The sequence below is a fragment of the Oncorhynchus gorbuscha genome, unplaced genomic scaffold (genome assembly GCF_021184085.1).
Source record: "Oncorhynchus gorbuscha isolate QuinsamMale2020 ecotype Even-year unplaced genomic scaffold, OgorEven_v1.0 Un_scaffold_743, whole genome shotgun sequence".
In the NCBI taxonomy this organism is placed as follows: domain Eukaryota; kingdom Metazoa; phylum Chordata; class Actinopteri; order Salmoniformes; family Salmonidae; genus Oncorhynchus; species Oncorhynchus gorbuscha.
In genome coordinates this window covers 267,876-289,726 of record NW_025745788.1, presented here as the reverse complement: position 1 = coordinate 289,726, position 21,851 = coordinate 267,876, and the positions used below count along the sequence as shown (strand labels likewise).

The window sequence follows — 21,851 nt, the reverse complement described above, 5'->3', positions numbered from 1 at the left end:
AGCTGATGATAACCTAGCTGATGATAACCTAGCTGATGATAACCTAGCTGATGATAACCTAGCTGCCTCCTCTAACTCTCCTAACCCAGTTGTAAGATGATAACATAGCTGATGATAACCTAGCTGATGATAACCTAGCTGCCTCCTCTAACTCTCCTAACCCAGTTGTAAGATGATAACCTAGCTGATGATAACATAGCTGATGATAACCTAGCTGATGATAACCTAGCTGATGTTAACCTAGCTGATGATAACCTAGCTGCCTCCTCTAATTCTATTAACCCAGTTATTCAGAAGAAAACCTAGCTGCCTCCCTAACTCTACTAACCCAGTTGTTAGATGATAACCTAGCTGATGATAACCTAGCTGATGATAACCTAGCTGATGATAACCTAGCTGTCTCCTCTAACTCTACTAACCCAGTTGTTAGATGATAACCTAGCTGATGATAACCTAGCTGTCTCCTCTAACTCTACTAACCCAGTTGTTAGATGATAACCTAGCTGATTATAACCTAGCTGTCTCCTCTAACTCTACTAACCCAGTTGTTAGATGATAACCTAGCTGATGATAACCTAGCTGATGATAACCTAGCTGATGTTAACCTAGCTGATTATAATCTAGCTGCCTCCTCTAACTCTACTAACCCAGTTGTTAGATGATAACCTAGCTGATGATAACCTAGCTGCTGATAACCTAGCTGCCTCCTCTAACTCTACTAACCCAGTTGTTAGATGATAACCTAGCTGATGATAACCTAGCTGATGATAACCTAGCTGATTATAACCTAGCTGCCTCCTCTAACTCTACTAACCCAGTTGTTAGATGATAACCTAGCTGATGATAACCTAGCTGATGTTAACCTAGCTGATGATAACCTAGCTGCCTCCTCTAACTCTACTAACCCAGTTGTTAGATGATAACCTAGCTGATGATAACCTAGCTGATGATAACCTAGCTGATAATAACCTAGCTGATGGTAACCTAGCTGATGATAACCTAGCTGATGATAACATAGCTGATGATAATCTAGCTGTCTCCTCTAACTCTACTAACCCAGTTGTTAGATGGTAACCTAGCTGATGATAACCTAGCTGATGATAACCTAGCTGATGATAACCTAGCTGATGGTAACTTAGCTGATGATGACCTAGCTGATGGTAACCTAGCTGATGATAACCTAGCTGCCTTTAACTCTACTAACCCAGTTGTTAGATGATAACCTAGCTTCCTCCTCTAACTCTACTAACCCAGTTGTTAGATGATAACCTAGCTGATGATAACCTAGCTGATGATAACCTAGCTGATGATAACCTAGCTGCCTCCTCTAACTCTCCTAACCCAGTTGTAAGATGATAACCTAGCTGATGATAACCTCGCTGCCTCCTCTTACTCTCCTAACCCAGTTGTAAGATGATAACCTAGCTGATGATAACCTAGCTGATGATAAACTAGCTGATGATAACCTAGCTGTCTCCTCTAACTCTACTAACCCAGTTGTTAGATGATAACCTAGCTGTCTCCTCTAACTCTACTAACCCAGTTGTTAGATGATAACCTAGCTGATGATAACCTAGCTGATGATAACCTACCTGTCTCCTCTAACTCTACTAACCCAGTTGTTAGATGATAACCTAGCTGATGATAACCTAGCTGATGATAACCTAGCTGATGATAACCTAGCTGATGTTAACCTAGCTGATGATAACCTAGCTGTCTCCTCTAACTCTACTAACCCAGTTGTTAGATGATAACCTAGCTGATGATAACCTAGCTGATGATAACCTAGCTGATGATAACCTAGCTGATTATAACCTAGCTGCCTCCTCTAACTCTACTAACCAGTTGTTAGATGATAACCTAGCTTATGATAACCTAGCTGATGTTAACCTAGGTGATGATAACCTAGCTGCCTCCTCTAACTCTACTAACCCAGTTGTTAGATGATAACCTAGCTGATGATAACCTAGCTGATGTTAACCTAGCTGATGATAATCTAGCTGCCTCCTCTAACTCTACTAACCCAGTTGTTAGATGATAACCTAGCTGATGATAACCTAGCTGATGATAACCTAGCTGCCTCCTCTGACTCTACTAACCCAGTTGTTAGATGATAACCTAGCCGATGATAACCTAGCTGATGATAACCTAGCTGTCTCCTCTAACTCTACTAACCCAGTTGTTAGATGATAACCTAGCTGATGATAACCTAGCTGCCTCCTCTGACTCTACTAACCCAGTTGTTAGATGATAACCTAGTTGCCTCCCTAACACACACACTTTACATATATGTTTCTATTGTGTTATTGACTGTATGTTTTCTTATGTGTAACTCTGTGTTTTTCTTTTTGTCCCACTGCTTTGCTTTATCTTGGCCAGGTCGCAGTTGTAAATGAGAACTCGTTCTCAACTGGCCTACCTGGTTAAATAAAGGTGAAATTAAAATAAATAAATAGATGATAACCTAGCTGATGATAACCTAGCTGATGATAACCTAGCTGTCTCCTCTAACTCTACTAACCCAGTTGTTAGATGGTAACCTAGCTGATGGTAACTTAGCTGATGATGACCTAGCTGATGGTAACCTAGCTGATGGTACCCTGGCTGATGATAACCTAGCTGATGATAACCTAGCTGATGGTAACCTAGCTGCCTCCTCTAGCTCTACTAACCCAGTCGTTAGATGATAACCTAGCTGATGATAACCTAGCTGATGATAACCTAGCTGCCTCTAACTCTACTAACCCAGTTGTTAGATGATAACCTAGCTGCCTCCTCTAACTCTACTAACCCAGTTGTTAGATGATAACCTAGCTGATGATAACCTAGCTGATGATAACCTAGCTGATGATAACCTAGCTGCCTCCTCTAACTCTCCTAACCCAGTTGTAAGATGATAACCTAGCTGATGATATCCTAGCTGATGATAACCTAGCTGCTTCCTCTAACTCTCCTAACCCAGTTGTAAGATGATAACCTAGCTGATGATAACATAGCTGATGATAACCTAGCTGATGATAACCTAGCTGATGTTAACCTAGCTGCTGATAACCTAGCTGCCTCCTCTAATTCTACTAACCCAGTTATTCATATGAAAACCTAGCTGCCTCACTAACTCTACTAACCCAGTTGTTAGATGATAACCTAGCTGATGATAACCTAGCTGATGATAACCTAGCTGTCTCCTCTAACTCTACTAACCCAGTTGTTAGATGATAACCTAGTTGTCTCCTCTAACTCTACTAACCCAGTTGTTAGATGATAACCTAGCTGATGATAACCTAGCTGTCTCCTCTAACTCTACTAACCCAGTTGTTAGATGATAACCTAGCTGATGATAACCTAGCTGATGATAACCTAGCTGATGGTAACCTAGCTGATGATGACCTAGCTGATAATAACATAGCTGATGGTAACCTAGCTGATGATAACCTAGCTGATGATAACCTAGCTGATGGTAACTTAGCTGATGATGACCTAGCTGATGATAACCTAGCTGATGATAACCTAGCTGATGGTACCTTAGCTGATGATGACCTAGCTGATGGTAACTTAGCTGATGATGACCTAGCTGATGGTACCTTAGCTGATGATGACCTAGCTGATGGTAACTTAGCTGATGATGACCTAGCTGATGATAACCTAGCTGATGATAACCTAGCTGATGGTAACCTAGCTGATGATGACCTAGCTGATGGTAACCTAGCTGATGATAACCTAGCTGCCTCCTCTAACTCTACTAACCCAGTCGTTAGATGATAACCTAGCTGATGATAACCTAGCTGTCTCCTCTAACTCTACTAACCCAGTTGTTAGATGATAACCTAGCTGATGATAACCTAGCTGATGATAACCTAGCTGATGATAACCTAGCTGCCTCCTCTAACTCTCCTAACCCAGTTGTAAGATGATAACATAGCTGATGATAACCTAGCTGATGATAACCTAGCTGCCTCCTCTAACTCTCCTAACCCAGTTGTAAGATGATAACCTAGCTGATGATAACCTAGCTGATGATAACCTAGCTGATGTTAACCTAGCTGATGATAACCTAGCTGCCTCCTCTAATTCTATTAACCCAGTTATTCAGAAGAAAACCTAGCTGCCTCCCTAACTCTACTAACCCAGTTGTTAGATGATAACCTAGCTGATGATAACCTAGCTGATGATAACCTAGCTGATGATAACCTAGCTGTCTCCTCTAACTCTACTAACCCAGTTGTTAGATGATAACCTAGCTGATGATAACCTAGCTGTCTCCTCTAACTCTACTAACCCAGTTGTTAGATGATAACCTAGCTGATTATAACCTAGCTGTCTCCTCTAACTCTACTAACCCAGTTGTTAGATGATAACCTAGCTGATGATAACCTAGCTGATGTTAACCTAGCTGATTATAATCTAGCTGCCTCCTCTAACTCTACTAACCCAGTTGTTAGATGATAACCTAGCTGATGATAACCTAGCTGCTGATAACCTAGCTGCCTCCTCTAACTCTACTAACCCAGTTGTTAGATGATAACCTAGCTGATGATAACCTAGCTGATGATAACCTAGCTGATTATAACCTAGCTGCCTCCTCTAACTCTACTAACCCAGTTGTTAGATGATAACCTAGCTGATGATAACCTAGCTGATGTTAACCTAGCTGATGATAACCTAGCTGCCTCCTCTAACTCTACTAACCCAGTTGTTAGATGATAACCTAGCTGATGATAACCTAGCTGATGATAACCTAGCTGATAATAACCTAGCTGATGGTAACCTACCTGATGATAACCTAGCTGATGATAACATAGCTGATGATAATCTAGCTGTCTCCTCTAACTCTACTAACCCAGTTGTTAGATGGTAACCTAGCTGATGATAACCTAGCTGATGATAACCTAGCTGATGATAACCTAGCTGATGATAACCTAGCTGATGTTAACCTAGCTGATGATAACCTAGCTGTCTCCTCTAACTCTACTAACCCAGTTGTTAGATGATAACCTAGCTGATGATAACCTAGCTGATGATAACCTAGCTGATGATAACCTAGCTGATTATAACCTAGCTGCCTCCTCTAACTCTACTAACCAGTTGTTAGATGATAACCTAGCTTATGATAACCTAGCTGATGTTAACCTAGGTGATGATAACCTAGCTGCCTCCTCTAACTCTACTAACCCAGTTGTTAGATGATAACCTAGCTGATGATAACCTAGCTGATGTTAACCTAGCTGATGATAATCTAGCTGCCTCCTCTAACTCTACTAACCCAGTTGTTAGATGATAACCTAGCTGATGATAACCTAGCTGATGATAACCTAGCTGCCTCCTCTGACTCTACTAACCCAGTTGTTAGATGATAACCTAGCCGATGATAACCTAGCTGATGATAACCTAGCTGTCTCCTCTAACTCTACTAACCCAGTTGTTAGATGATAACCTAGCTGATGGTAACCTAGCTGATGATAACCTAGCTGCCTTTAACTCTACTAACCCAGTTGTTAGATGATAACCTAGCTTCCTCCTCTAACTCTACTAACCCAGTTGTTAGATGATAACCTAGCTGATGATAACCTAGCTGATGATAACCTAGCTGATGATAACCTAGCTGCCTCCTCTAACTCTCCTAACCCAGTTGTAAGATGATAACCTAGCTGATGATAACCTCGCTGCCTCCTCTTACTCTCCTAACCCAGTTGTAAGATGATAACCTAGCTGATGATAACCTAGCTGATGATAACCTAGCTGATGATAACCTAGCTGTCTCCTCTAACTCTACTAACCCAGTTGTTAGATGATAACCTAGCTGTCTCCTCTAACTCTACTAACCCAGTTGTTAGATGATAACCTAGCTGATGATAACCTAGCTGATGATAACCTAGCTGATGATAACCTACCTGTCTCCTCTAACTCTACTAACCCAGTTGTTAGATGATAACCTAGCTGATGATAACCTAGCTGATGATAACCTAGCTGATGATAACCTAGCTGATGTTAACCTAGCTGATGATAACCTAGCTGTCTCCTCTAACTCTACTAACCCAGTTGTTAGATGATAACCTAGCTGATGATAACCTAGCTGATGATAACCTAGCTGATGATAACCTAGCTGATTATAACCTAGCTGCCTCCTCTAACTCTACTAACCAGTTGTTAGATGATAACCTAGCTTATGATAACCTAGCTGATGTTAACCTAGGTGATGATAACCTAGCTGCCTCCTCTAACTCTACTAACCCAGTTGTTAGATGATAACCTAGCTGATGATAACCTAGCTGATGTTAACCTAGCTGATGATAATCTAGCTGCCTCCTCTAACTCTACTAACCCAGTTGTTAGATGATAACCTAGCTGATGATAACCTAGCTGATGATAACCTAGCTGCCTCCTCTGACTCTACTAACCCAGTTGTTAGATGATAACCTAGCCGATGATAACCTAGCTGATGATAACCTAGCTGTCTCCTCTAACTCTACTAACCCAGTTGTTAGATGATAACCTAGCTGATGATAACCTAGCTGCCTCCTCTGACTCTACTAACCCAGTTGTTAGATGATAACCTAGTTGCCTCCCCTAACACACACACTTTACATATATGTTTCTATTGTGTTATTGACTGTATGTTTTCTTATGTGTAACTCTGTGTTTTTCTTTTTGTCCCACTGCTTTGCTTTATCTTGGCCAGGTCGCAGTTGTAAATGAGAACTCGTTCTCAACTGGCCTACCTGGTTAAATAAAGGTGAAATTAAAATAAATAAATAGATGATAACCTAGCTGATGATAACCTAGCTGATGATAACCTAGCTGTCTCCTCTAACTCTACTAACCCAGTTGTTAGATGGTAACCTAGCTGATGGTAACTTAGCTGATGATGACCTAGCTGATGGTAACCTAGCTGATGGTAACCTGGCTGATGATAACCTAGCTGATGATAACCTAGCTGATGGTAACCTAGCTGCCTCCTCTAGCTCTACTAACCCAGTCGTTAGATGATAACCTAGCTGATGATAACCTAGCTGATGATAACCTAGCTGCCTCTAACTCTACTAACCCAGTTGTTAGATGATAACCTAGCTGCCTCCTCTAACTCTACTAACCCAGTTGTTAGATGATAACCTAGCTGATGATAACCTAGCTGATGATAACCTAGCTGATGATAACCTAGCTGCCTCCTCTAACTCTCCTAACCCAGTTGTAAGATGATAACCTAGCTGATGATATCCTAGCTGATGATAACCTAGCTGCCTCCTCTAACTCTCCTAACCCAGTTGTAAGATGATAACCTAGCTGATGATAACATAGCTGATGATAACCTAGCTGATGATAACCTAGCTGATGTTAACCTAGCTGCTGATAACCTAGCTGCCTCCTCTAATTCTACTAACCCAGTTATTCATATGAAAACCTAGCTGCCTCCCTAACTCTACTAACCCAGTTGTTAGATGATAACCTAGCTGATGATAACCTAGCTGATGATAACCTAGCTGTCTCCTCTAACTCTACTAACCCAGTTGTTAGATGATAACCTAGCTGATGATAACCTAGCTGTCTCCTCTAACTCTACTAACCCAGTTGTTAGATGATAACCTAGCTGATGATAACCTAGCTGATGATAACCTAGCTGATGATAACCTAGCTGATTATAACCTAGCTGCCTCCTCTAACTCTACTAACCCAGTTGTTAGATGATAACCTAGCTGATGATAACCTAGCTGATGTTAACCTAGGTGATGATAACCTAGCTGCCTCCTCTAACTCTACTAACCCAGTTGTTAGATGATAACCTAGCTGATGATAACCTAGCTGATGTTAACCTAGCTGATGATAATCTAGCTGCCTCCTCTAACTCTACTAACCCAGTTGTTAGATGATAACCTAGCTGATGATAACCTAGCTGATGATAACCTAGCTGATGATAATCTAGCTGCCTCCTCTAACTCTACTAACCCAGTTGTTAGATGATAACCTAGCTGATGATAACCTAGCTGATGATAATCTAGCTGCCTCCTCTAACTCTACTAACCCAGTTGTTAGATGATAACCTAGCTGATGATAACATAGCTGATGATAACCTAGCTGATGATAACCTAGCTGATGTTAACCTAGCTGATGATAACCTAGCTGTCTCCTCTAACTCTACTAACCCAGTTGTTAGATGATAACCTAGCTGATGATAACCTAGCTGATGATAACCTAGCTGCCTCCTCTGACTCTACTAACCCAGTTGTTAGATGATAACCTAGCTGTCTCCTCTAACTCTACTAACCCAGTTGTTAGATGATAACCTAGCTGTCTCCTCTAACTCAGCTCAGTTGGTAGAGCATGGCGCTTGTAACGCCAGGGTAGTGGGTTAGATCCCCGGGACCACCCATACGTAGAATGTATGCACACATGACTGTAAGTCGCTTTGGATAAAAGCGTCTGCTAAATGGCATATATATACTAACCCAGTTGTTAGATGATAACCTAGCTGATGATAACCTAGCTGCCTCCTCTGACTCTACTAACCCAGTTGTTAGATGATAACCTAGCTGATGATAACCTAGCTGATGTTAACCTAGGTGATGATAACCTAGCTGCCTCCTCTAACTCTACTAACCCAGTTGTTAGATGATAACCTAGCTGATGATAACCTAGCTGATGTTAACCTAGCTGATGATAACCTAGCTGATTATAATCTAGCTGCCTCCTCTAACTCTACTAACCCAGTTGTTAGATGATAACCTAGCTGATGATAACCTAGCTGATGATAACCTAGCTGCCTCCTCTGACTCTACTAACCCAGTTGTTAGATGATAACCTAGCCGATGATAACCTAGCTGATGATAACCTAGCTGATTATAACCTAGCTAATTATAACCTAGCTGCCTCCTCTAACTCTACTAACCCAGTTGTTAGATGATAACCTAGCCGATGATAACCTAGCTGATGATAACCTAGCTGTCTCCTCTGACTCTACTAACCCAGTTGTTAGATGATAACCTAGCTGATGATAACCTAGCTGATTATAACCTAGCTATCTCCTCTAACTCTACTAACCCAGTTGTTAGATGATAACCTAGCTGATGATAACCTAGCTGCCTCCTCTGACTCTACTAACCCAGTTGTTAGATGATAACCTAGCTGATGATAACCTAGCTGCCTCCTCTGACTCTACTAACCCAGTTGTTAGATGATAACCTAGTTGCCTCCCCTAACACACACACTTTACATATATGTTTCTATTGTGTTATTGACAGTATGTTTTCTTATGTGTAACTCTGTGTTTTTCTTTTTGTCCCACTGCTTTGCTTTATCTTGGCCAGGTCGCAGTTGTAAATGAGAACTCGTTCTCAACTGGCCTACCTGGTTAAATAAAGGTGAAATTAAAATAAATAAATACATTCCATTTGTACTGCCTGGATGAGCTAGCCTGGGAATCAGTCTCCTTAGCTAATCCACTCCCTGCACTCCCTGGGTGTTTCTCAATAGGACCCACTGGAGCCCATTCCATTTGTACTGCCTGGATGAGCTAGCCTGGGAATCAGTCTCCTTAGCTAATCCACTCCCTGTACTCCCTGGGTGTTTCTCAATAGGACCCACTGGAGCCCATTCCATTTGTACTGCCTGGATGAGCTAGCCTGGGAATCAGTCTCCTTAGCTAATCCACTCCCTGTACTCCCTGGGTGTTTCTCAATGTGCATACTACCTGCTCCACACTCTCATCCTCCCTACTGTATTACCTCACGCTCCATCGCCCCATTCACTTAACCTTATTCCAGCCAGGACAATGGCAACAAGAGAGATGAAACAAGATATACATAAAGCAAACGTTTTACTTCAGAATTATCAGATAGATATGTGAACCGTAATCTATCTAGGCGGCTAGATATGTGAATCGTAATCTATCTAGGCAGATAGATATGTGAATCGTAATTTATCTAGGCAGCTAGATATGTGAACCGTAATCTATCTAGGCAGCTAGATATGTGAACCGTAATCTATCTAGGCAGCTAGATATGTCAATCGTAATCTATCTAGGGAGCTAGCTAGTGTTTTTACTTTTATTTTGCCGTTATTTTACCAGTTGACTGAGAACACATTCTCATTTACAGCAACGACCTGGGGAATAGTTACAGGGGAGAGGAGGGGGATGAATGAGCCAAATGTAAACTGGGGATGATTAGGTTAAACAGCTAGTTACAAATTACCCAAAACTAATGTTTTGCAAGGTAGAAGTCAATTATTTGTGGCTAGCTAGCTAGCCAGTTATCCCTACTGACTTACTATGGACTTACTGTACCCATTCACTCAACCTCCCTTCCCCTAGCCAGGACAATGACCATAGAGATGAAACAAGATGTACACAAAGCAAATCTTTTACTACATAACTATCAGTTAGCAATATGTAAATCATAATAATGTAGCTAACCAGATGGTATAACAGGCTAAAATGATCTATAACCAATGTTATCCAAGGTAGATGTCAATTATATGTGGGTAGTTAGCCACAAAGAATTGTTAGCTATCTGGCTAGCTAACAGTAGTAGCTAGCCAGTTAGCTCTATTGACTTACTATGGGTTTATGACCACCCAGAAACAGTGTTGCATCTTTTTGGGCATTGTATTCATGTAAGAAAACTGTGGCAAGACATCAGTAGGATTTCTTACATTACATTACATTTAAGTCATTTAGCAGACGCTCTTATCCAGAGCGACTTACAAATTGGTGCATTCACCTTATGACATCCAGTGGGACAGTCACTTAACAATAGTGCATCTAAAACTTAGGGGGGGGTGGGGTGAGAGGGATTACTTAACCTATCCTAGGTATTCCTTAAAGAGGTGGGGTTTCAGGTGTCTCCGGAAGGTGGTGATTGACTCCGCTGTCCTGGCGTCGTGAGGGAGTTTGTTCCACCATTGGGGGGGCCAGGGCAGCGAACAGTTTTGACTGGGCTGAGCGGGAGCTGTACTTCCTCAGTGGTAGGGAGGCGAGCAGGCCAGAGGTGGATGAACGCAGTGCCCTTGTTTGGGTGTAGGGCCTGATCAGAGCCTGGAGGTACTGAGGTGCCGTTCCCCTCACAGCTCCGTAGGCAAGCACCATGGTCTTGTAGCGGATGCGAGCTTCAACTGGAAGCCAGTGGAGAGAACGGAGGAGCGGGGTGACGTGAGAGAACTTGGGAAGGTTGAACACCAGACGGGCTGCGGCGTTCTGGATGAGTTGAAGGGGTTTAATGGCACAGGCAGGGAGCCCAGCCAACAGCGAGTTGCAGTAATCCAGACGGGAGATGACAAGTGCCTGGATTAGGACCTGCGCCGCTTCCTGTGTGAGGCAGGGTCGTACTCTGCGGATGTTGTAGAGCATGAACCTACAGGAACGGGCCACCGCCTTGATGTTAGTTGAGAACGACAGGGTGTTGTCCAGGATCACGCCAAGGTTCTTGGCGCTCTGGGAGGAGGACACAATGGAGTTGTCAACCGTGATGGCGAGATCATGGAACGGGCAGTCCTTCCCCGGGAGGAAGAGCAGCTCCGTCTTGCCGAGGTTCAGCTTGAGGTGGTGATCCGTCATCCACACTGATATGTCTGCCAGACATGCAGAGATGCGATTCGCCACCTGGTCATCAGAAGGGGGAAAGGAGAAGATTAATTGTGTGTCGTCTGCATAGCAATGATAAGAGAGACCATGTGAGGTTATGACAGAGCCAAGTGACTTGGTGTATAGCGAGAATAGGAGAGGGCCAAGAACAGAGCCCTGGGGACACCAGTGGTGAGAGCGCGTGGTGAGGAGACAGATTCTCGCCACGCCACCTGGTAGGAGCGACCTGTCAGGTAGGACGCAATCCAAGCGTGGGCCGCGCCGGAGATGCCCAACTCGGAGAGGGTGGAGAGGAGGATCTGATGGTTCACAGTATCGAAGGCAGCCGATAGATCTAGAAGGATGAGAGCAGAGGAGAGAGAGTTAGCTTTAGCAGTGCGGAGCGCCTCCGTGATACAGAGGAGAGGAGTCTCAGTTGAATGACTAGTCTTGAAACCTGACTGATTTGGATCAAGAAGGTCATTCAGAGAGAGATAGCGGGAGAGCTGGCCAAGGACGGCACGTTCAAGAGTTTTGGAGAGAAAAGAAAGAAGGGATACTGGTCTGTAATTGTTGACATCGGAGGGATCGAGTGTAGGTTTTTTCAGAAGGGGTGCAACTCTCGCTCTCTTGAAGACGGAAGGGACGTAGCCAACGGTCAGGGATGAGTTGATGAGCGAGGTGAGGTAAGGGAGAAGGTCTCCGGAAATGGTCTGGATAAGAGAGGAGGGGATAGGGTCAAGCGGGCAGGTTGTTGGGCGGCCGGCCGTCACAAGACGCGAGATTTCATCTGGAGAGAGAGGGGAGAAAGAGGTCAGAGCACAGGGTAGGGCAGTGTGAGCAGAACCAGCGGTGTCGTTTGACTTAGCAAACGAGGATCGGATGTCGTCGACCTTCTTTTCAAAATGGTTGACGAAGTCATCTGCAGAGAGGGAGGAGGGGGGAGAGGGCGGAGGATTCAGGAGGGAGGAGAAGGTGGCAAAGAGCTTCCTAGGGTTAGAGGCAGATGCTTGGAATTTAGCGTGGTAGAAAGTGGCTTTAGCAGCAGAGACAGAGGAGGAAAATGTAGAGAGGAGGGAGTGAAAGGATGCCAGGTCCGCAGGGAGGCGAGTTTTCCTCCATTTCCGCTCGGCTGCCCGGAGCCCTGTTCTGTGAGCTCGCAATGAGTCATCGAGCCACGGAGCGGGAGGGGAGGACCGAGCCGGCCTGGAGGATAGGGGACATAGAGAGTCAAGGGATGCAGAGAGGGAGGAGAGGAGGGTTGAGGAGGCAGAATCAGGAGATAGGTGGGAGAAGGTTTGAGCGGAGGGAAGAGATGATAGGATGGAAGAGGAGAGAGTAGCGGGGGAGAGAGAGCGAAGGTTGGGACGGCGCGATACCATCCGAGTAGGGGCAGTGTGGGAGGTGTTGGATGAGAGCGAGAGGGAAAAGGATACAAGGCAGTGGTCGGAGACTTGGAGGGGAGTTGCAATGAGGTTAGTGGAAGAACAGCATCTAGTAAAGATGAGGTCGAGCGTATTGCCTGCCTTGTGAGTAGGGGGGAAGGTGAGAGGGTGAGGTCAAAAGAGGAGAGGAGTGGAAAGAAGGAGGCAGAGAGGAAAGAGTCAAAGGTAGACGTGGGGAGGTTAAAGTCGCCCAGAACTGTGAGAGGTGAGCCGTCCTCAGGAAAGGAGCTTATCAAGGCATCAAGCTCATTGATGAACTCTCCGAGGGAACCTGGAGGGCGATAAATGATAAGGATGTTAAGCTTGAAAGGGCTAGTAACTGTGACAGCATGGAATTCAAAGGAGGCGATAGACAGATGGGTAAGGGGAGAAAGAGAGAATGACCACTTGGGAGAGATGAGGATCCCGGTGCCACCACCCCGCTGACCAGACGCTCTCGGGGTGTGCGAGAACACGTGGGCGGACGAAGAGAGAGCAGTAGGAGTAGCAGTGTTGTCTGTGGTGATCCATGTTTCCGTCAGTGCCAAGAAGTCGAGGGACTGGAGGGAGGCATAGGCTGAGATGAACTCTGCCTTGTTGACCGCAGATTGGCAGTTCCAGAGGCTACCGGAGACCTGGAACTCCACGTGGGTCGTGCGCGCTGGGACCACCAGAGTAGGGTGGCCGCGGCCACGCGGTGAGGAGCGTTTGTATGGTCTGTGCAGAGAGGAGAGAACAGGGATAAACAGACACATAGTTGACAGGCTACAGAAGAGGCTACGCTAATGCAAAGGAGATTGGAATGACAAGTGGACTACACGTCTCGAATGTTCAGAAAGTTAAGCTACGTAGCAAGAATCTTATTGACTAAAATGATTAAAATGATACAGTACTGCTGAAGTAGGCCAGCTGGCAGTGGGTGCGTTGTTGACACTACACTAATCAAGTCGTTCCGTTGAGTGTAATAGTTTCTGCAGTGTTGCTATTCGGGGGCTAGCAGGCTAGCAAGCAGTGTTGTTTACGTTACGTTGCGTTAAAAGAACGACAATAGATGGCTAGCGAACCTAGAAAATCGCTCTAGACTACACAATTATCTTTGATACAAAGACGGCTATGTAGCTAGCTAAGTAGCTAGCTACGATCAAACAAATCAAACCGTTGTACTGTAATGAAATGAAGTGAAAATGTGATACAACCTGTGAATGCGACCGGGTAGTTGAGTTCTATACAGAAGACGTTGACTAGCGTTGGCTAGCTGTTGGCTAGCTAGCAGAGTCACCTACGTTAAGGACGACAAATAGCTGGCTAGCTAACCTCGGTAAATTAAGATAATCACTCTAAGACTACACACTCTAAACCTAAACAACACAATTATCTTGGATACGATGATACGATGATACGAAGACAGCAAAGACAGCTATGTAGCTAGCTAACACTAAACTAATCAAGTCGTTCAGTTGAGTGTAATAGTTTCTCCAGTGCAGCTAATCAGTGGACGTTAGCTAGCTGGCTAGTGAAGACTACGTTAGGACGGCGAAATACGATAATTACGCAATTATCTTTGATACAAAGACGGCTATGTAGCTAGCTGAGAAGAAATTGCTAAGATAAGACAAATCAAACCGTTGTGATATAATGAAATATAATGAAAAAGTTATACTACCCGTTGGAGCGACGTGCAGATGCGACCACTCGCTCCAACCGGAACCGGACACATTATGAAGATTTTACACTATTGTGGAGAAATGTACTGTTTGGATTCTTTATGTAAGATAGAAATAAGATGAAACATTTTTATGTAGTTAATTTAATTCTTATTATTCTGGCCAAAATTCATAAACACAAAATGTAAATTTACAAACAAAAAAAACACATTTTGTTACCCTACAAAAATTAATTGAACTGTATTTTAAGACAGTTAAATATTCTACAAACAAAAAAGCTGTTAGAACTGTAAGTGTATGTCCCTTAAGGTCCTTGTTGTAATGTGATATTGTACCCCCTAGCCCCGCCCCTGGCCCCGCCCCCAGTCCGCCCCAACCCCGCCCCTAGATCGATTGTCCATTGTTTACCTTGTATATAATCTATATGTACTTTTGATCCCTCATGTACTTTCTGTATTGATTTGTTGTTAATAAAAAATAACAATAATAATAATTTAAAAAACAACAACTCCACCGGACTTCCTGGAACCGCGCAAGGCTTTGTGGGGCTTGTAGACTCCGTCCGGGTCAACTCGGGAGCTGCTAAACCCGGTATGAGATGTGATGCTTTGGAGGAAAATAAACGCGTTTTTGAGAGAAAAAACAGCAACATGGAAATTCATTTCCTGCCAAGTTTGCTGGTGTTGTCTTTCATAGCCACCGCTTTCGGCGACGGTAAGTCATTAGAAACAACAACATTTCCCCATTGCTCTGGTAGCTGACGCTTAGCCAGCTGTGTTGTTGGGACGTCGGAGTGGATCAAATCAAAGTTTATTTGTCATGTGAGCCAAATACAACAGGTGTAGTAGACCTCACAGTGAAATGCTGAATACAACAGGTGTAGTAGACCTCACAGTGAAATGCTGAATACAACAGGTGTAGTAGACCTCACAGTGAAATGCTGAATACAACAGGTGTAGTAGACCTCACAGTGAAATGCTGAATACAACAGGTGTAGTAGACCTACAGTGAAATGCTGAATACAACAGGTGTAGTAGACCTCTCAGTGAAATGCTGAATACAACAGGTGTAGTAGACCTCACAGTGAAATGCTGAATACAACAGGTGTAGTAGACCTTACAGTGAAATGCTGAATACAACAGGTGTAGTAGACCTTACAGTGAAATGCTGAATACAACAGGTGTAGTAGACCTAGAAATGCTGAATACAACAGGTGTAGTAGACAGTGAAATGCTGAATACAACAGGTGTAGTAGACCTTACAGTGAAATGCTGAATACAACAGGTGTAGTAGACCTTACAGTGAAATGCTGAATACAACAGGTGTAGTAGACCTCACAGTGAAATGCCTAATATATACAGTAGAGGCTGTATACAGTAGAGGGGCTATATACAGTAGAGGGGCTATATACAGTAGAGGGGCTATATACAGTAGAGGGGCTATATACAGTAGAGGGGCTATATACAGTAGAGGGGCTATATACAGTAGAGGGGCTATATACAGTAGAGGGGCTGTATACAGTAGAGGGGCTATATACAGTAGAGGGGCTGTATACAGTAGAGAGGCTATATACAGTAGAGAGGCTGTATACAGTAGAGGGGCAATATACAGTAGAGGGGCTATATACAGTAGAGGGGCTATATACAGTAGAGGGGCTATATACAGTAGAGGGGCTATATACAGTAGAGGGGCTATATACAGTAGAGGGGCTATATACAGTAGAGGGGCTGTATACAGTAGAGGGGCTATATACAGTAGAGGGGCTATATACAGTAGAGGCTGTATACAGTAGAGGGGCTGTATACAGTAGAGGGGCTGTATACAGTAGAGGCTGTATACAGTAGAGGCTGTATACAGTAGAGGCTGTATACAGTAGAGGCTATATACAGTAGAGGGGCTATATACAGTAGAGGGGCTATATACAGTAGAGAGGCTATACACAGTAGAGGGGCTATACACAGTAGAGGGGCTATACACAGTAGAGAGGCTGTACACAGTAGAGGGGCTGTACACAGTAGAGGGCTGTATACAGTAGAGGGGCTGTATACAGTAGAGGGGCTATATACAGTAGAGGGGCTATATACAGTAGAGGGGCTATATACAGTAGAGGGGCTATATACAGTAGAGGCTGTATACAGTAGAGGGGCTATATACAGTAGAGGGGCTGTATACAGTAGAGGGGCTGTATACAGTAGAGGGGCTGTATACAGTAGAGGGGCTGTATACAGTAGAGGGGCTGTATACAGTAGTGAGTCTATATACAGTAGAGAGGTAGAGAGGTAGTATATACATGAATGTATAGTTAAAGTGACTATGCATATATGATAAACAGAGAGTAGCAGCAGTGTAAAGAGTGTAGGGGGGGGGCACAATGCAAATAGACTGGGTAGCCATTTGGTTACCTGTTCAGGAGGTTTATGTCTTGGGGGTAGAAGCTGTTTAGAAGCCTCTTGGACCTAGACTTGGCGCTCCGGTACCGCTTGCCATGCGGCAGTAGAGAGAACAGTCTATGACTGGGGTGGCTGGGGTCTTTGTGTGTGTGTACGACCCTCCTATAGACGGTGGTCTCAGAGCCCTGTAACTATCACGTCGGACTGTCTCCTCTCGGTGTCTGTGGACTTAAGCTTTAATATGTGTGTCCCTCCAGGTGGTGAGCTGACGTTAGTTCAGGAGTTGTCCTCCAAGCCGGCCCAGAAGCTGTCAAGATACGGTTGGTATGGCAACAACAGGCTGACCATATTCCATATCCCGGACGACACCGTCGTCGCCCGCTGGCTGTTCACTGTAACCAGGGGCAGCGGTTTCAACTGTGGAACACACAACGTCAGCATGTAAGTCTATGACACCATGTCAGTCTATGACTGTACTGGTTCAACTGTGGAACACACAACGTCACCATGTCAGTCTATGACTGTACTGGTTCAACTGTGGAACACACAACGTCACCATGTCAGTCTATGACACCATGTCAGTCTATGACTGTACTGGTTCAACTGGAACACACAACGTCACCATGTCAGTCTATGACTGTACTGGTTCAACTGGAACACACAATGTCACCATGTCAGTCTATGACTGTACTGGTTCAACTGGAACAACAACATCACCATGTCAGTCTATGACTGTACTGGTTCAACTGGAACACACAACGTCACCATGTCAGTCTATGACTGTACTGGTTCAACGGTAGAACACACAATGTCACCATGTCAGTCTATGACTGTACTGGTTCAACTGGAACACACAACGTCACCATGTCAGTCTGACTGTACTGGTTCAACTGGAACGCACAACGTCACCATGTCAGTCTATGACACCATGTCAGTCTATGACTGTACTGGTTCAACTGGAACACACAACGTCACCATGTCAGTCTGACTGTACTGGTTCAACTGGAACGCACAACGTCACCATGTCAGTCTATGACTGTACTGGTTCAACTGGAACACACAACGTCACCATGTCAGTCTATGACTGTACTGGTTCAACTGTAGAACACACAACGTCACCATGTCAGTCTATGACTGTACTGGTTCAACTGTGGAACACACAACGTCACCATGTCGGTCTATGACTGTACTGGTTCAACTGGAACACACAACGTCACCATGTCAGTCTATGACTGTACTGGTTCAACGGTAGAACACACAACGTCACCATGTCAGTCTATGACTGTACTGGTTCAACTGGAACACACAACGTCACCATGTCAGTCTGACTGTACTGGTTCAACTGTAGAACACACAACGTCATCATGTCAGTCTATGACTGTACTGGTTCAACTGGAACACACAACGTCACCATGTCAGTCTATGACTGTACTGGTTCAACTGGAACACACAACGTCACCATGTCAGTCTATGACTGTACTGGTTCAACTGTGGAACACACAACGTCACCATGTCAGTCTATGACTGTACTGGTTCAACTGGGAACACACAACGTCAACGTCACCATGTCAGTCTATGACTGTACTGGTTCAACTGGAACACACAACGTCACCATGTCAGTCTATGACTGGAACACATGTCAGTCTGACTGTACTGGTTCAACTGGAACACACAACGTCACCATGTCAGTCTGACTGTACTGGTTCAACTGGAACGTCACCATGTCAGTCTATGACTGTACTGGTTCAACTGGAACACACAACGTCACCATGTCAGTCTATGACTGTACTGGTTCAACTGTAGAACACACAACGTCACCATGTCAGTCTATGACTGTACTGGTTCAACTGGAACACACAACGTCACCATGTCAGTCTATGACTGTACTGGTTCAACTGGAACACACAACGTCACCATGTCAGTCTATGACTGTACTGGTTCAACGGTGGAACACACAACGACTGTACTCACCATGTCAGTCTATGACTGTACTGGTTCAACTGGAACACACAACCATGTCGTATGACTGTACTGGTTCACCATGTCAGTCTGACTGTACTGGTTCAACTGTAGAACACACAACGTCATCATGTCAGTCTATGACTGTACTGGTTCAACTGGAACACACAACGTCACCATGTCAGTCTATGACTGTACTGGTTCAACTGGAACACACAACGTCACCATGTCAGTCTATGACTGTACTGGTTCAACTGTGGAACACACAACGTCACCATGTCAGTCTGACTGTACTGGTTCAACTGGAACACACAACGTCACCATGTCAGTCTATGACTGTACTGGTTCAACTGGAACACACAACGTCACCATGTCAGTCTATGACTGTACTGGTTCATGTCAGTCTATGACTGTACTGGTTCAACTGGAACACACAACGTCACCATGTCAGTCTATGACACCATGTCAGTCTATGACTGTACTGGTTCAACTGTGGAACACACAACGTCACCATGTCAGTCTGACTGTACTGGTTCAACTGGAACACACAACGACTCTGGTTCACACATGTCAGTCTCTATGACTGTACTGGTTCAACTGGAACACACAACGTCACCATGTCAGTCTATGACTGTACTGGTTCAACTGTGAACACACAACGTCACCATGTCAGTCTGACTGTACTGGTTCAACTGGAACACACAACGTCACCATGTCAGTCTATGACTGTACTGGTTCAACTGGAACACACAACGTCACCATGTCAGTCTATGACTGTACTGGTTCAACTGGAACACACAACGTCACCATGTCAGTCTATGACTGTACTGATTCAACTGGAACACACAACGTCACCATGTCAGTCTATGACTGTACTGGTTCAACTGTAGAACACACAACGTCACCATGTCAGTCTATGACTGTACTGGTTCAACTGTGGAACACACAACGTCACCATGTCAGTCTATGACTGTACTGGTTCAACTGGAACACACAACGTCACCATGTCAGTCTATGACACCATGTCAGTCTGTCAGTCTATGACTGTACTGGTTCAACTGTGGAACACACAACGTCACCATGTCAGTCTATGACTGTACTGGTTCAACTGGAACACACAACGTCACCATGTTAGTCTATGACTGTACTGGTTCAACTGGAACACACAATGTCACCATGTCAGTCTATGACTGTACTGATTCAACTGGAACACACAACGTCACCATGTCAGTCTATGACACCATGTCAGTCTATGACTGTACTGGTTCAACTGTGGAACACACAACGTCACCATGTCAGTCTATGACTGTACTGGTTCAACTGTGGAACACACAACGTCACCATGCCAGTCTATGACTGTACTGGTTCAACTGTGGAACACACAACGTCACCATGTCAGTCTATGACTGTACTGGTTCAACTGTGGAACACACAACGTCACCATGTCAGTCTATGACTGTACTGGTTCAACTGTTGAACACACAACGTCACCATGTCAGTCTATGACACCATGTCAGTCTATGACTGTACTGGTTCAAATGGAACACACAACGTCACCATGTCAGTCTATGACACCATGTCAGTCTATGACTGTACTGGTTCAACTGTGGAACACACAACGTCACCATGTCAGTCTATGACTGTACTGGTTCAACTGGAACACACAACGTCACCATGTCAGTCTATGACACCATGTCAGTTTATGACTGTACTGGTTCAACTGGAACACACAACGTCACCATGTCAGTCTGACTGTACTGGTTCAACTGGAACACACAACGTCACCATGTCAGTCTATGACTACTGGTTCAACTGGAACACACAACGTCACCATGTCAGTCTATGACTACTGGTTCAACTGTGGAACACACAACGTCATCATGTCAGTCTATGACTGTACTGGTTCAACTGTAGAACACACAACGTCACCATGTCAGTCTATGACTGTACTGGTTTAACTGTGGAACACACAACGTCACCATGTCAGTCTATGACTGTACTGGTTCAACTGGAACACACAACGTCACCATGTCAGTCTATGACACCATGTCAGTCTATGACTGTACTGGTTCAACTGTGGAACACACAACGTCACCATGTCAGTCTATGAATGTACTGGTTCAACTGTAGAACACACAACGTCACCATGTCAGTCTATGACTGTACTGGTTCAACTGTGGAACACACAACGTCACCATGTCAGTCTATGACTGTACTGGTTCAACTGTGGAACACACAACGTCACCATGTCAGTCTATGACTGTACTGGTTCAACTGGAACACACAACGTCACCATGTCAGTCTATGACACCATGTCAGTCTATGACTGTACTGGTTCAACTGTAGAACACACAACGTCACCATGTCAGTCTATGACTGTACTGGTTCAACTGTGGAACACACAACGTCATCATGTCAGTCTATGACTGTACTGGTTCAACTGTGGAACACACAACGTCATCATGTCAGTCTATGACTGTACTGGTTCAACTGTAGAACACACAACGTCACCATGTCAGTCTATGACTGTACTGGTTCAACTGTGGAACACACAACGTCATCATGTCAGTCTATGACTGTACTGGTTCAACTGTAGAACACACAACGTCATCATGTCAGTCTATGACTGTACTGGTTCAACTGTGGAACACACAACGTCACCATGTCAGTCTATGACTGTACTGGTTCAACTGGAACACACAACGTCACCATGTCAGTCTATGACACCATGTCAGTCTATGACTGTACTGGTTCAACTGGAACACACAACGTCACCATGTCAGTCTATGACACCATGTCAGTCTATGACTGTACTGGTTCAACTGGAACACACAACGTCACCATGTCAGTCTATGACTGTACTGGT

At 44.4% G+C, this 21,851-nt stretch overlaps 1 pseudogene; it reads left to right on the top strand.

The window, feature by feature from the left end:
• Positions 1 to 15,184: 15,184 nt before the first annotated feature.
• LOC124019956 overlaps positions 15,185 to 21,851 on the top strand; it is a 61,991-nt pseudogene continuing 55,324 nt past the window's right edge.